This window comes from Dendrobates tinctorius, unplaced genomic scaffold, assembly GCF_039654945.1.
Source record: "Dendrobates tinctorius isolate UK_male_01 unplaced genomic scaffold, ASM3965494v1 ptg000081l, whole genome shotgun sequence".
NCBI lineage: Eukaryota > Metazoa > Chordata > Amphibia > Anura > Dendrobatidae > Dendrobates > Dendrobates tinctorius.
The window spans coordinates 16,659,504-16,673,360 of NW_027361749.1; the positions used below are offsets into that span (position 1 = coordinate 16,659,504).

A 13,857-nucleotide genomic window follows, 5' to 3' on the forward strand; every position below is an offset into this window, starting at 1 on the left:
TTGTGGTGAAGGACACAAGGAAAGGTGTGGTTCATGAACATGAGCCTCCAATGACGACTCAGTGCTTTTACTTTTTACAACTGAAGAAGAGGAGGTGATAGAGCTGGAGGCTGAGTCAGCAATGTAAGACAAAACTTTTTCCTGATGCTCTGGCTTTAAAAGCGGTTTGCCAACTCCTAGAAAACTAAGCCTTCGAAGCCTTATGGAGCCAGACGATGACGCAGGCTCAACACCTCCTGCATTCGGTCCTATTTTGCTCTTGCCACTACCATCAGATCCACCACCAACACCATCATTACCAGCTGCCAACCCCCGCCCAATTCCACGGCCTCTTCCACCAGCCTTCCTCATTTTTGGTAGAAATGTAGACAAAATCCAACAAACTATATAGTAATGTAAAACAAGGTACAAGGTGTCTATAGGACAGGGGAGATTTTGAATTTCTGCTCACACTAGTGGACACTGGACACTTTTGGATTGTGTGAGGCCCACTGAATATCTGAGCGCTATGTCACAGGCTCGATGGCACAGCTGTGACCAAAGTGACTAGAGGATAAGTGATATTTTGAATTTCTGCTCACACTAGTAGACACTGGACACTTTTGGATTGTGTGAGGCCCACTGAATATCTGAGCGCTATGTCACAGGCTCGATGGCACAGCTGTGACCAAAGTTACTAGAGGATAAGGGAGATTTTGAATTTCTGCAGACACTTGTGGACACTGGACACTTTTGGATTGTGTGAGGCCCACTGAATATTTGAGCGCTATGTCACAGGCTCGATGGCACAGCTGTGACCAAAGTGACTAGAGGATAAGTGAGATTTTGAATTTCTGCAGACACTGGACACTTTTGGATTGTGTGAGGCCCACTGAATATCTGAGCGCTATGTCACAGGCTCGATGGCACAGCTGTGATCAAAGTGACTAGAGGATACGGGAGATTTTGAATTTCTGCAGACACTTGTGGACACTGGACACTTTTGGATTGTGTGAGGCCCACTGAATATTTGAGCGCTATGTCACAGGCTCGATGGCACAGCTGTGACCAAAGTGACTAGAGGATAAGTGAGATTTTGAATTTCTGTCACACTAGTGGACACTGGACACTTTTGGATTGTGTGAGGCCCACTGAATATCTGAGCGCTATGTCACAGGCTCGATGGCACAGCTGTGACCAAAGTGACTAGAGGATAAGTGAGATTTTGAGTTTCTGCAGACACTTGTGGACACTGGACACTTTTGGATTGTGTGAGGCCCACTGAATATCTGAGCGCTATGTCACAGGCTCGATGGCACAGCTGTGACCAAAGTGACTAGAGGATAAGTGAGATTTTGAATTTCTGCAGACACTGGACACTTTTGGATTGTGTGAGGCCCACTGAATATCTGAGCGCTATGTCACAGGCTCGATGGCACAGCTGTGACCAAAGTGACTAAAGGATAAGTGAGATTTTGAATTTCTGCAGACACTGGACACTTTTGGATTGTGTGAGGCCCACTGAATATCTGAGCGCTATGTCACAGGCTCGATGGCACAGCTGTGACCAAAGTGACTAGAGGATAAGGGAGATTTTGAATTTCTGCAGACACTTGTGGACACTGGACACTTTTGGATTGTGTGAGGCCCACTGAATATCACAGCGCTATGTCACAGGCAGAAATTGGCTAGTGTATCACAAACTACAAGGTGTATGTAGAATTGGGCAGAGTAGGAATCTCCCTAGAGTGCAGGTCTGTAAGAACGGAACATGTCCTCGACTTATTCTCACAGAGTGACACAGATAGCTTCACTGTGGCTGTGATAACAGCCGTTACACGGTACTGTGTGAGGAGCGTACACCGCTGTATGGTGTGAAAAAATGCATGCTCAGTACCTTAGCAGGACAAAAAAAAAAATTGGGATTGCTTTTAAAAAAGCAGTTTGCAGCTCAGTACCTCAGCAGGACAAAAAAAAAATTGGGATTGCTTTTAAAAAAACAGTTTGCAGAGCAGTGGGTAAACAGCAATGCAGCTGTCAGGAAGCCTTAGAAGGCAGCCCAACAACCAACACCACTGATACACCACAATATAGCCTCCCCTTGCACTGCACACACAGTGACTAGTGTGTTGTACAGGCACAATCGCTAGCAGCAGAAGCAGTTTTTTTTTCTTCTTCCCTGCCTAACACTCTCCCTACAGAATCAGCAGCAACCTCACCCTATGCTTTTATACCCCCTGTGACGCCCACCAAAGCAAGCCAATCACTTGCATGCCCTTCTGAAAGATGGTGGTGACCCGTGCCTATGTCATCACGTTGCCCACAGTGTCCGTGGATCCTGATTGGCTGAAAAAGAGCGCAAAACAAACTTTTGAAACGCGACTTTGGCGCGTAAGTCGCCGACCTCGTGGCCGACCTCATCCTAGGGTCAGGTTTCGTTTCATGAAACCCGACTTTGCCAAAAGTCGGTGACTTTTGAAATTTTTCGACCCGTTTCGCTCAACTCTAAATACAACCCAAAAAAGATATTTCCAAAAAATTCTATAGAACTACAGATAATATATGTAGAAGCCATGCTGTATATTTAGTATATAAAAAAAAAACTGCATCCTAGCCTGGGAGATCAGGAAAGCCTTCCCCTTCCTTGGCACATAACATGACTTATGTATAGTGCAATAATATGTGCATAAGCTGTTGAAAAGAACTGAATGATGAGTGAAAATAGCAAGTAATGAAGCAAATTATTTAGATGCTATTGCACATATTGCGTTTGCAATGGTTAACAAAGATGAAGATTCCTCCAAACTCATTGACTCATCACAGTGCATAAAATAACTTAAAAATAAGCTGCATTCCACACCTGTAATTACAAATCATGAGCACCTAATCTTGTGTTATTAAAATGATAAATTAACACATACCTGTTTATTTTAATTTTGGCAGCTGCTTCTTTGTATGTGACATTATAAAGAGTGAGAATAAATAAAATGCCAATCACAAAATATAGTTTTGTATTTTCAAATAGCATTCTGTGTTTTTTCATGTGTCATTTATTTTGCATATTGTAAATTAATGCCGGGTACATGAGTCTCTAAGCTACTCTCAGATTAATGCAGTTATTGATGCATATTAATTTAGGTAATATACAAATAAGAAAAGTCCCAGTATCTCCTCAAAACTTTTTTCAGTTGTGAGTTCAGAGCTTTTGATAATAAATCTGCATCCAAACTACACTAAATTAGTTATTTTTTTAGTGTTGTTTGAACCTGGCAGATTTTTTTCAAACCTGTAAACTCCTGCATCTTGCTACAGATCTTTCCTCCAGCTTGCTGCATTGTGCCTTCCCCAACCACAGAATTCAGATATTATATTGTAGCTGAAAAGATTTTCATAACATTTTAAACTCAAGATTTATTGTACTAATTAGTAAAGATGAGAAATCATTTTGATGTGAATCGCATAAAATTTTATGAAATTCAAATAATTTGCAATTCTATTTGCACAAATCACTGACAAAATGCCTGCTGACATTTTACATTGCAGAAGATTGCATCAGCCACATATTGATATGATCTCTGGCACAAATGCATCGATATCCCCATATTGCCTTGCAGCTGTCACATAGTGCAGTCATTTATGTTTCTACCATAGCCTGTATAAAAACCTAAGTAGGGAATGCAGCAGCCATTTCAACGTGATATAAATTAGCGAGAGTTTGACAGAGCTCACAGCTAATCTATAGAGACACAAAAGAAATTATCTAAAACATTGTAAAAATACTTCACAAAATAATGTTGTACAGCTTCAACTAGTAAAATAGAGTTAGCAATGCCAAAAAAAAATTAGTCCATCCAGTTCAGCCTATATTCCGTCAGAATAAATCCCCAGATCTATGTCCTTCTAAAGAACCTAGTAACTGTAAAATGCAATGTTGCTACGCTCCAGGAAGACATACAAGCTTCTCTTGAACCCCTCGACTGAGTTTGCGATCATCACCTCCTCAGGCAAGGAATTCCAGATTCTCACTGCCCTAACAGTAAAGAATCCTCTTCTAAAGTATGTTGGTGTGGAAAAACCTTCTCTCCTCCAAACGCAGAGAATGCCCCCTTGTGACTGTTACATTCCTTGGTATAAACAGATCCTTGGAGAGATATTTGTATTGTCCCCTAATATACTAATACATGGTTATTAGATTGCCCCTCAGTTACTAAATAATCCTAATTTTGATAATCCCTCTGGGTTTTATAGTTCCCCCATCCATTTTATTAATTTTGTTGCCCACATTTGTACTCGCTCTAGTTGCATTGTATCCATCCTGAGCATCTGTGCCCAAAACTGTACACAGTACTTCATGTGCAGTCTAACCAGGTATTTGTACAGAGGCAGTATAATGCTCTCATCATGTGCATCTAGACCTCTTTGTGACTTTGTAACTGTGAAGACAATTAGTGCAGTAGTATATAAATAATCTGACAATTCAATTGATAGGGGTAGAAAAAAATAGAAGAGTTGCCAGCAGCAGTGACAGATCAGTAATATGGTGTAGTTATAATGTGTCCTGATATACAGTGGGGAAAAAAAGTATTTAGTCAGTCAGCAATAGTGCAAGTTCCACCACTTAAAAAGATGAGAGGCGTCTGTAATTTACATCATAGGTAGACCTCAACTATGGGAGACAAACTGAGAAAAAAAAATCCAGAAAATCACATTGTCTGTTTTTTTTCATTTTATTTGCATATTATGGTGGAAAATAAGTATTTGGTCAGAAACAAGCAATCAAGATTTCTGGCTCTCACAGACCTGTAACTTCTTATTTAAGAGTCTCCTCTTTCCTCCACTCATTACCTGTAGTAATGGCACCTGTTTAAACTTGTTATCAGTATAAAAAGACACCTGTGCACACCCTCAAACAGTCTGACTCCAAACTCCACTATGGTGAAGACCAAAGAGCTGTCAAAGGACACCAGAAACAAAATTGTAGCCCTGCACCAGGTTGGGAAGACTGAATCTGCAATAGCCAACCAGCTTGGAGTGAAGAAATCAACTGTGGGAGCAATAATTAGAAAATGGAAGACATACAAGACCACTGATAATCTCCCTCGATCTGGTGCTCCACGCAAAATCCCACCCCGTGGGGTCAGAATGATCGCAAGAACGGTGAGCAAAAATCCCAGAACCACACGGGGGGACCTAGTGAATGAACTGCAGAGAGCTGGGACCAATGTAACAAGGCCTACCATAAGTAACACACTACGCCACCATGGACTCAGATCCTGCAGTGCCAGACGTGTCCCACTGCTTAAGCCTGTACATGTCCGGGCCCGTCTGAAGTTTGCTAGAGAGCATTTGGATGATCCAGAGGAGTTTTGGGAGAATGTCCTATGGTCTGATGAAACCAAACTGGAACTGTTTGGTAGAAACACAACTTGTCATGTTTGGAGGAAAAAGAATACTGAGTTGCATCCATCAAACACCATACCTACTGTAAAGCATGGTGGTGGAAACATCATGCTTTGGGGCTGTTTCTCTGCAAAGGGGCCAGGACGACTGATCCGGGTACATGAAAGAATGAATGGGGCCATGTATCATGAGATTTGAGTGCAAACCTCCTTCCATCAGCAAGGGCATTGAAGATGAAACGTGGCTGGGTCTTTCAACATGACAATGATCCAAAGCACCCCGTCAGGGCAATGAAGGAGTGGCTTCGTAAGAAGCATTTCAAGGTCCTGGAGTGGCCTAGCCAGCCTTCAGATCTCAACCCTATAGAAAACCTTTGGAGGGAGTTGAAAGTCCGTGTTGCCAAGCGAAAAGCCAAAAACATCACTGCTCTAGAGGAGATCTGCATGGAGGAATGGGCCAACATACCAACAACAGTGTGTGGCAACCTTGTGAAGACTTACAGAAAACGTTTGACCTCTGTCATTGCCAACAAAGGATATATCACAAAGTATTGAGATGAAATTTTGTTTCTGACCAAATACTTATTTTCCACCATAATATGCAAATAAAATGAAAAAAACCAGACAATGTGATTTTCTGGATTTTTTTTTCTCAGTTTGTCTCCCATAGTTGAGGTCTACCTATGATGTAAATTACAGACGCCTCTCATCTTTTTAAGTGGTGGAACTTGCACTATTGCTGACTGACTAAATACTTTTTTTCCCCACTGTAAATATTTGAACATCTCTAATAATTAGGTGTTTAATGCTTAATGCTGTGATGTGGTAGGTTCAAACCTCTTCAGAAATCATATTGAGACTGGGTACTGACTTGCCTTCTCCATTTTTTTTCTACCGTGTTTGGATCCTAACAATTTAATAGGAATAAGTAGTTTAAGATCAAATTAGTGATTTTAGCCGTTAAGTGTTTAGGATTTCCTGACTATAGGACCCTTGACTAAAATATCTTTAGTTCACTTTTAGATTTTTAGATTTTTGCCAAGAACATGATCTAACCAGTCTGAACAAAATAATGGGATATTTTCTAAAAATAAAGTTTAGAAAAGTTTTCACTGCATGTTCCTAGTGGAATACAATCGTTTTATTGGTCTTTTGGCACAATAAATATTTCCATTTGACAGTTGTGTGAAACGGACAGTAGGCAAGATTGTAATAACGCATACTAACATTAGAAGTCTCCTGAGATGTGATCTTTATACCAACCAACACCAACTACTTGCAGTTATCTATAACTAACTGTATACATTCTATATACTTGGTGCCCATACCTGCCTATACTCCTTTATGATTTACACACAGATTAACAAGATTTCTAATATTATGAATTCATGTTTTATGGGTGTATATATATATATATATATATATATAAAACATTGTATTTTTCGGACAAAAAGATGCACCAGATCATAAAATGCATCTAAATTTTAGAGGAGGAAAATAGTCAAAAAAGAAGCAAAAAATGTGGTCAGTTCTGTACTAATATCCCCCTATCCTGGTATATATGATTCCCTTCTCCCTATCCTGGTATGCATGACCCCCTCATCCCTATCCTGGAATGCATGGTCCCCTCATCCCTATCCTAGTATTAATGACCCAACTTCCAAGACTGGTATATATGGCCCAAATAAAAAAAAACATTAAAAAAAACATAAACCATTCTACACACCTTCCCTGTGCTCCCTCACGGTGTCCTGTTCTGATGCCAGCAGCTGACTTATGCTTGTAAGCAGCGCATAGCAGTGACATCATACAAGCAGAGGACATCTGTTGGAATACTCACTGCTCCCCATACCCAGGACTATGGATGTGTGAAGCAGTGAATACACATTGATCTTTAATAGTGGGCTCAGTAATCTCAGACGCCGACATCCTGCAGCTGCCAGGCTATCACCTGTGCCCACTACTAAAGGGAATGAATATTCACTGCTCTTCACTTTCGTGGGTGTGGAGAGCAGTGAATATGCATTTTCTTTAAAAGCGGCCACACCTGATCGCCCAGCAGCTGCAGAAGCTGCGACTACTGTGCCCACTAATAAAGATCAATGAATAGTCACTGCTCCACACATCCTTAGGAGTGGAGCGCAGTGAATATTCATTCTCTTAAGTAGCGGGCACACTTCAAAGTCCAGCAGCTGCAGGAAGCAGGTGGTGTGTCCACTACTAAAGAGAAATGAATATTCATTGATCTCCAGTGTTAGCCGCAGCACCCGGCTCCTGCCTCCTTTAACCTGCTGGTCCACCGCTGACACCCCCCCACCCACCATCCAAAGCCACAGCGGGTACATCCGGACTATAAGGCGCACCCCCCATTTTCCTCCAAATTTTTGGAAGAAAAAATGTGTCTTATAGTCTACAAAATATGGTGTGGTTATGTGTACAAATATATATACACTGCTCAAAAAAATAAAGGGAACACTAAAATACCACATCCCAGATATCTCTGAATGAAATATTCCAGTTGCAAATTTTTATTCATTACATAGTGGAATGTGATCAGAACAATAAAGCATAACAATTTTCAATGTAAATCAAAATGAATATCCCATGGAGATATGGATTTGGAATGATTCTCAAAATCAAAGTGGAAAAACAAATTACAGGCTGATCCTACTTCAGTGGAAATGCCTCATGACAAGGAAAAGATGCTCAGTATTGTGTGTGGCCTCCACGTGCCTGTGTGACCTCCCTACTATACAACGCCTGGGCATGCTCCTGATGAGGCGGCGGATGGTCTCCTGAGGGATCTCCTCCCAGACCTGGACTAAAGCATCCGCCAACTCCTGGACAGGCTGTGGTGCAACATGACGTTGGTGGATGGAGCGAGACAAGAGGTCCCAGATGTGCTCAATCGGTTTCAGGTCTGGAGAATGGGTGGGTCAGTCCATAGCTTCAATGCCTTCATCTTGCAGGAACTGCTGACACACTCCAGCCACTTGAGGTCTGGCATTGTCCTGCATTAGGAGTAACCCAGGGCCAACCGCATCAGCATATGGTCTCACAAGGGGTCTGAGGATCTCATCTCGGTACCAAATGGCAGTCAGGCTACTTCTGGCGAGCACATGGAGGGCTGTGTGGCCCTCAAAAGAAATGCCACACCACACCATTACTGACCCAGTGCCAAACCGGTCATGCTGAAGGATGTTTCAAGCAGCAGATTGCTCTCCATGGCGTCTCCAGTCTCTGTCATGTCTGTCACATGTGCTCAGTGTGAACCTGCTTTCATCTATGAAGAGCACAGGGCGCCAGTGGTGAATTTGCCAATCCTGGAATTCTATGGCAAATGCCAAGCACCTTGCACGGTGTTGGGCTGTGAGCACAACCGCCATCTGTGGACATAGGGCCCTCAGACCATCCCCATGGATTTGGTTTCTGTGCAGACACATGCACATTTATGGCCTGCTGGAGATCACTTTGCACAGTTCTGGCAGTGCTCCTCCTGTTCCTCCTTGCACAAAGGCAGAGGTAGCGGTCCTGCTGCTTGGTTGTTGCACCGTCAATAAAGTAGTGGTTCTTCAGGTGGGGACCACAGACCACATCTCAGTACCAATGCTTTCTGTCTGATGTTTTGGTCAATTTTGAATGTGGGTTGTGTTTTCACACTTGTGGTAGCATGAGACGGACTCTACAACCCACACAAGGCTCAGGTAGTGCAGCTCATCGAGGATGGCACATCAATGCAAGCTGTGGAAAGAAGGTTTGCTGTGTCTGTCAGCGTAGTGTCCAGATGCTGGAGGCGCTGCCAGAAGACAGGTCAGTACAAAATGAGATGTGGAGGGGGCTATATGGGGCAACAACCCAGCAGCAGGACCACTGCCTCCGCCTTTGTGCAAGGAGGAACGAGAGGAGCACTGCCAGAGCCCTGCAAAATGACCTCCAGCAGGCCACAAATGTGCATGGGTCTGCACAAACGGTTAAAAGAATGGATCTACCTGTGGCAAAACATTTTTGTATCCCTGATCACAGCAACATGGATATGAAATTACTAGTATTGAAAGGTAACTTCACATCTCAGAGAGAGAGACGTGTTTGGGAGTATAAATTTATGATGACCTTTGACACTCTCAGTGCTGGAATGAATGTGTCGCATGGATTTGTCTTTTTACATCAATTAAGGAATTTGCTTTCAAGACTTGGTGGGGGCATCACAACACATTAGGAGACCCCAATCAGAGGACTATAAAACATCCGGACTCCTTATCTATGTACTGGTCCAATATTTATGTTTCTCCCTCTCCCATATTGATAGTTCTGCTTCACGTCACTTGTCTAATCCATTGCATTTTTTCTGTGTTGTATTATGCATAAATGTATGACTCTTCAGATTTTGTATTAGTCTAGCCTGAAGAAGAGACCTGAGTAGTCTCGAAAGCTTGCAATGTGTTACCATCTTTTCAGTTAGCCATTAAAAGGTATCAACCACTGAGGACTCACAAACGGTTAGAAACTGACTCAATAAGGATGGTCTGAGTGCCCGATGTCCACAGATGGGGGTTCTGCTCACAGCCCAACACCATGTAGGATGCTTGGCATTTGCCAAAGAACAGAATTGGCAAATTTGCCACTGGCGCCCTCTGCTCTTCACAGATGAAAGCAGGTTCACACTGAGCACATGTGACAGACATGACAGAGTCTGGAGATGCCATGGAGAGCGATCTGCTGCCTGCAACATCCTTCAGCATGACCAGCTTGGCAGTGGGTCAGTAATGGTATGGGGTGGCATTTCTTTCACAGTCCTCCATGTGCTCACCAGAGGTAGCCTGACTGCCCTTAGGTACCAAGATGAGATCTTCAGACCCCTTGTGAGACCATATGCTGATGCGGTTGGCCCTGGGTTCCTCCTATTGCAGGACAATGCCAGACCTCATGTGGCTGGAGTATGTCAGCAGTTCCTGCAAGATGAAGGCATTGAAGCATTCAAGCTATAGACTGGCCCGCCTGTTCCCCAGACCTGAATCTGATTGAGCACATCTGGGACATCATGTCTCGCTCCCTCCACCAACATCACGTTGCACCACAGACTGTCAAGGATTTGGCGGATTATTTAGTCCAGGTCTGGGAGGAGATCCCTTAGGAGACCATCTGCCGCCTCATTAGGAGCATGCCCAGGTGTAGTACAGTAGGGAGGTCATACAGCTACGTGGAGACCACACACAATACTGACCCTCATTTTAATTTTGTGTGTGACTCCAAATCCAGACCTCCATTGGTTAATAAATTTGATTTCCATTGATAATAATAATAATAATAAATTTTATTTCTATAGCGCCGACATATTCCACAGCACTTTACATTTCAGAGGGGACTAGTACAGAAAATAGACATTACAGCATAACAATAATCACATAGATCATAACAGATACCAAGAGGAATGAGGACCCTGCTCGCAAGCTTACAATCTATGAGGAAAAAGGTAGACACGAAAGGTGGGTGGTAACAATTGCTCTGATTGTATGGACCAGCTATAATGTTAAGTGTGTAACAGTACAGACACAGAGGGCTAATGGATGCATAAAGCATGTGGGAACATGATGCGGGGAACCTGGTTATGGTAAATCTTTTGGCTGTGCCACACAGGGATAGATTAGGTTAATGTGCTGAGGCGGTAGGCCAGTCTGAATAAATGCGCTTTCAAGGCACGCTTAAAATTGTGGGGATTGTGGACTAATCGTATTGACCTGGGAAGTGCATTCCAAAGAATTGGCACAGCACGTGTATAGTCTTGGTGACGGGAGTGGGAGGTTCTGATGATTGACGATTTTTGTGTGATTTTGTAGTCAGCACATTCAACTTTATACAGAACAAAGTATTCAATGAGAATATTTCATTCATTCTGATCTAGCATGTGTTATTTGAGTGTTCCCTTTATTTTTTGAGCAGTGTATATATATATATATATATATATATACTGTTTATATATTTCTATACATAAAATTTATTTCATTTACTATGCTTTGCTTATATAGGGCTATCATACTTCACAGTGCTTTACATAGATTATCATCGCTGTCCCCACTGGGGCTTACAATCTAATTTCCATATCAGTATGCCTTTGGAATGTTGGAGGAAACCGTAGTACCCAGAGAAAACCCATGCAAACACGGGGAGAACATACATATATATATACAAAAATTCATTATGATTTTAATGGATTGCATTTTTCTATTTATTGTAATTATTGTTTGCTTATGTATTTAAGCCTTACTGCATGGGTTGTAAGTTTAGGTGTTTAAATGTACACATTCATCAAGCTTGAGTTGCTTATGTTTAATGCTTGTATTAAGACAAAAATTACCTTTTTGGAAAAAAAAATATTTTTTTGATAATGGACAACTTAATGGTAAATAAATCTTAACATTTGTAGATGACCAAATCAATTCAATGGAAGTCAAATTCTTGATAAATTTTTAGGAATTTCTTTAACCTGGTAAATTTGCCTAAAATGGTAGTTGACATTTTACCCATTCCAGAAGAATTCATTAGCCTGAGAAGGATCACACATAACCCAAATCACATGATTTAACACAGTCAATAAAGAGGGACTATTATAGCCTGTATACAGTGGGGCAAAAAAGTATTTAGTCAGTCAGCAATAGTGCAAGTTCCACCACTTAAAAAGATGAGAGGCGTCTGTAATTTACATCATAGGTAGACCTCAACTATGGGAGACAAACTGAGAAAAAAAAATCCAGAAAATCACATTGTCTGTTTTTTTTTTCATTTTATTTGCATATTATGGTGGAAAATAAGTTTTTGGTCAGAAACAAGCAAACAAGATTTCTGGCTCTCACAGACCTGTAACTTCTTCTTTAAGAGTCTCCTCTTTCCTCCACTCATTACCTGTAGTAATGGCACCTGTTTAAACTTGTTATCAGTATAAAAAGACACCTGTGCACACCCTCAAACAGTCTGACTCCAAACTCCACTATGGTGAAGACCAAAGAGCTGTCAAAGGACACCAGAAACAAAATTGTAGCCCTGCACCAGGCTGGGAAGACTGAATCTGCAATAGCCAACCAGCTTGGAGTGAAGAAATCAACTGTGGGAGCAATAATTAGAAAATGGAAGACATACAAGACCACTGATAATCTCCCTCGATCTGGTGCTCCACGCAAAATTCCACCCCGTGGGGTCAGAATGATCACAAGAACGGTGAGCAAAAATCCCAGAACCACACGGGGGGACCTAGTGAATGAACTGCAGAGAGCTGGGACCAATGTAACAAGGCCTACCATAAGTAACACACTACGCCACCATGGACTCAGATCCTGCAGTGCCAGACGTGTCCCACTGCTTAAGCCTGTACATGTCCGGGCCCGTCTGAAGTTTGCTAGAGAGCATTTGGATGATCTAGAGGAGTTTTGGGAGAATGTCCTATGGTCTGATGAAACCAAACTGGAACTGTTTGGTAGAAACACAACTTGTCGTGTTTGGAGGAAAAAGAATACTGAGTTGCATCCATCAAACACCATACCTACTGTAAAGCATGGTGGTGGAAACATCATGCTTTGGGGCTGTTTCTCTGCAAAGGGGCCAGGACGACTGATCCGGGTACATGAAAGAATGAATGGGGCCATGTATCGTGAGATTTTGAGTGCAAACCTCCTTCCATCAGCAAGGGCATTGCAGATGAAACGTGGCTGGGTCTTTCAACATGACAATGATCCAAAGCACACCGCCAGGGCAACGAAGGAGTGGCTTCGTAAGAAGCATTTCAAGGTCCTGGAGTGGCCTAGCCAGTCTCCAGATCTCAACCCTATAGAAAACCTTTGGAGGGAGTTGAAAGTCCGTGTTGCCAAGCGAAAAGCCAAAAACATCACTGCTCTAGAGGAGATCTGCATGGAGGAATGGGCCAACATACCAACAACAGTGTGTGGCAACCTTGTGAAGACTTACAGAAAATGTTTGACCTCTGTCATTGCCAACAAAGGATATATCACAAAGTATTGAGATGAAATTTTGTTTCTGACCAAATACTTATTTTCCACCATAATATGCAAATAAAATGAAAAAAACAGACAATGTGATTTTCTGGATTTTTTTTTCTCAGTTTGTCTCCCATAGTTGAGGTCTACCTATGATGTAAATTACAGACGCCTCTCATCTTTTTAAGTGGTGGAACTTGCACTATTGCTGACTGACTAAATACTTTTTTGCCCCACTGTAAATGCAAAAGCAGGAAATGCAGCTGACATGTAATAGCTTGAAAGGGTTTGGATAAAGTTCTAGGAGACCTCAGAGTGCTGTACACATCTTTTTAGTGGCTTTCAGGTACTTTAGATTTACCACAAATCAATGTGCTGAAAACCACATTTTTACATTTTTTTTAAATATGGCTGACAAATTCAAACTTCAAAAGATTTCTTCACATAACAACCCAAAAACTAAACCTTCCACCTTCAAATTTCAGAAGAAAAGACCA

At 42.0% G+C, this 13,857-nt stretch overlaps 1 protein-coding gene across 2 annotated transcripts in view; it reads left to right on the forward strand.

The window, feature by feature from the left end:
- The window catches only part of SNTG1 (syntrophin gamma 1), a 957,068-nt gene that overhangs the window by 514,868 nt on the left and 428,343 nt on the right, over positions 1–13,857 (forward strand). The gene's annotated exons all lie outside the window — the stretch shown is intronic.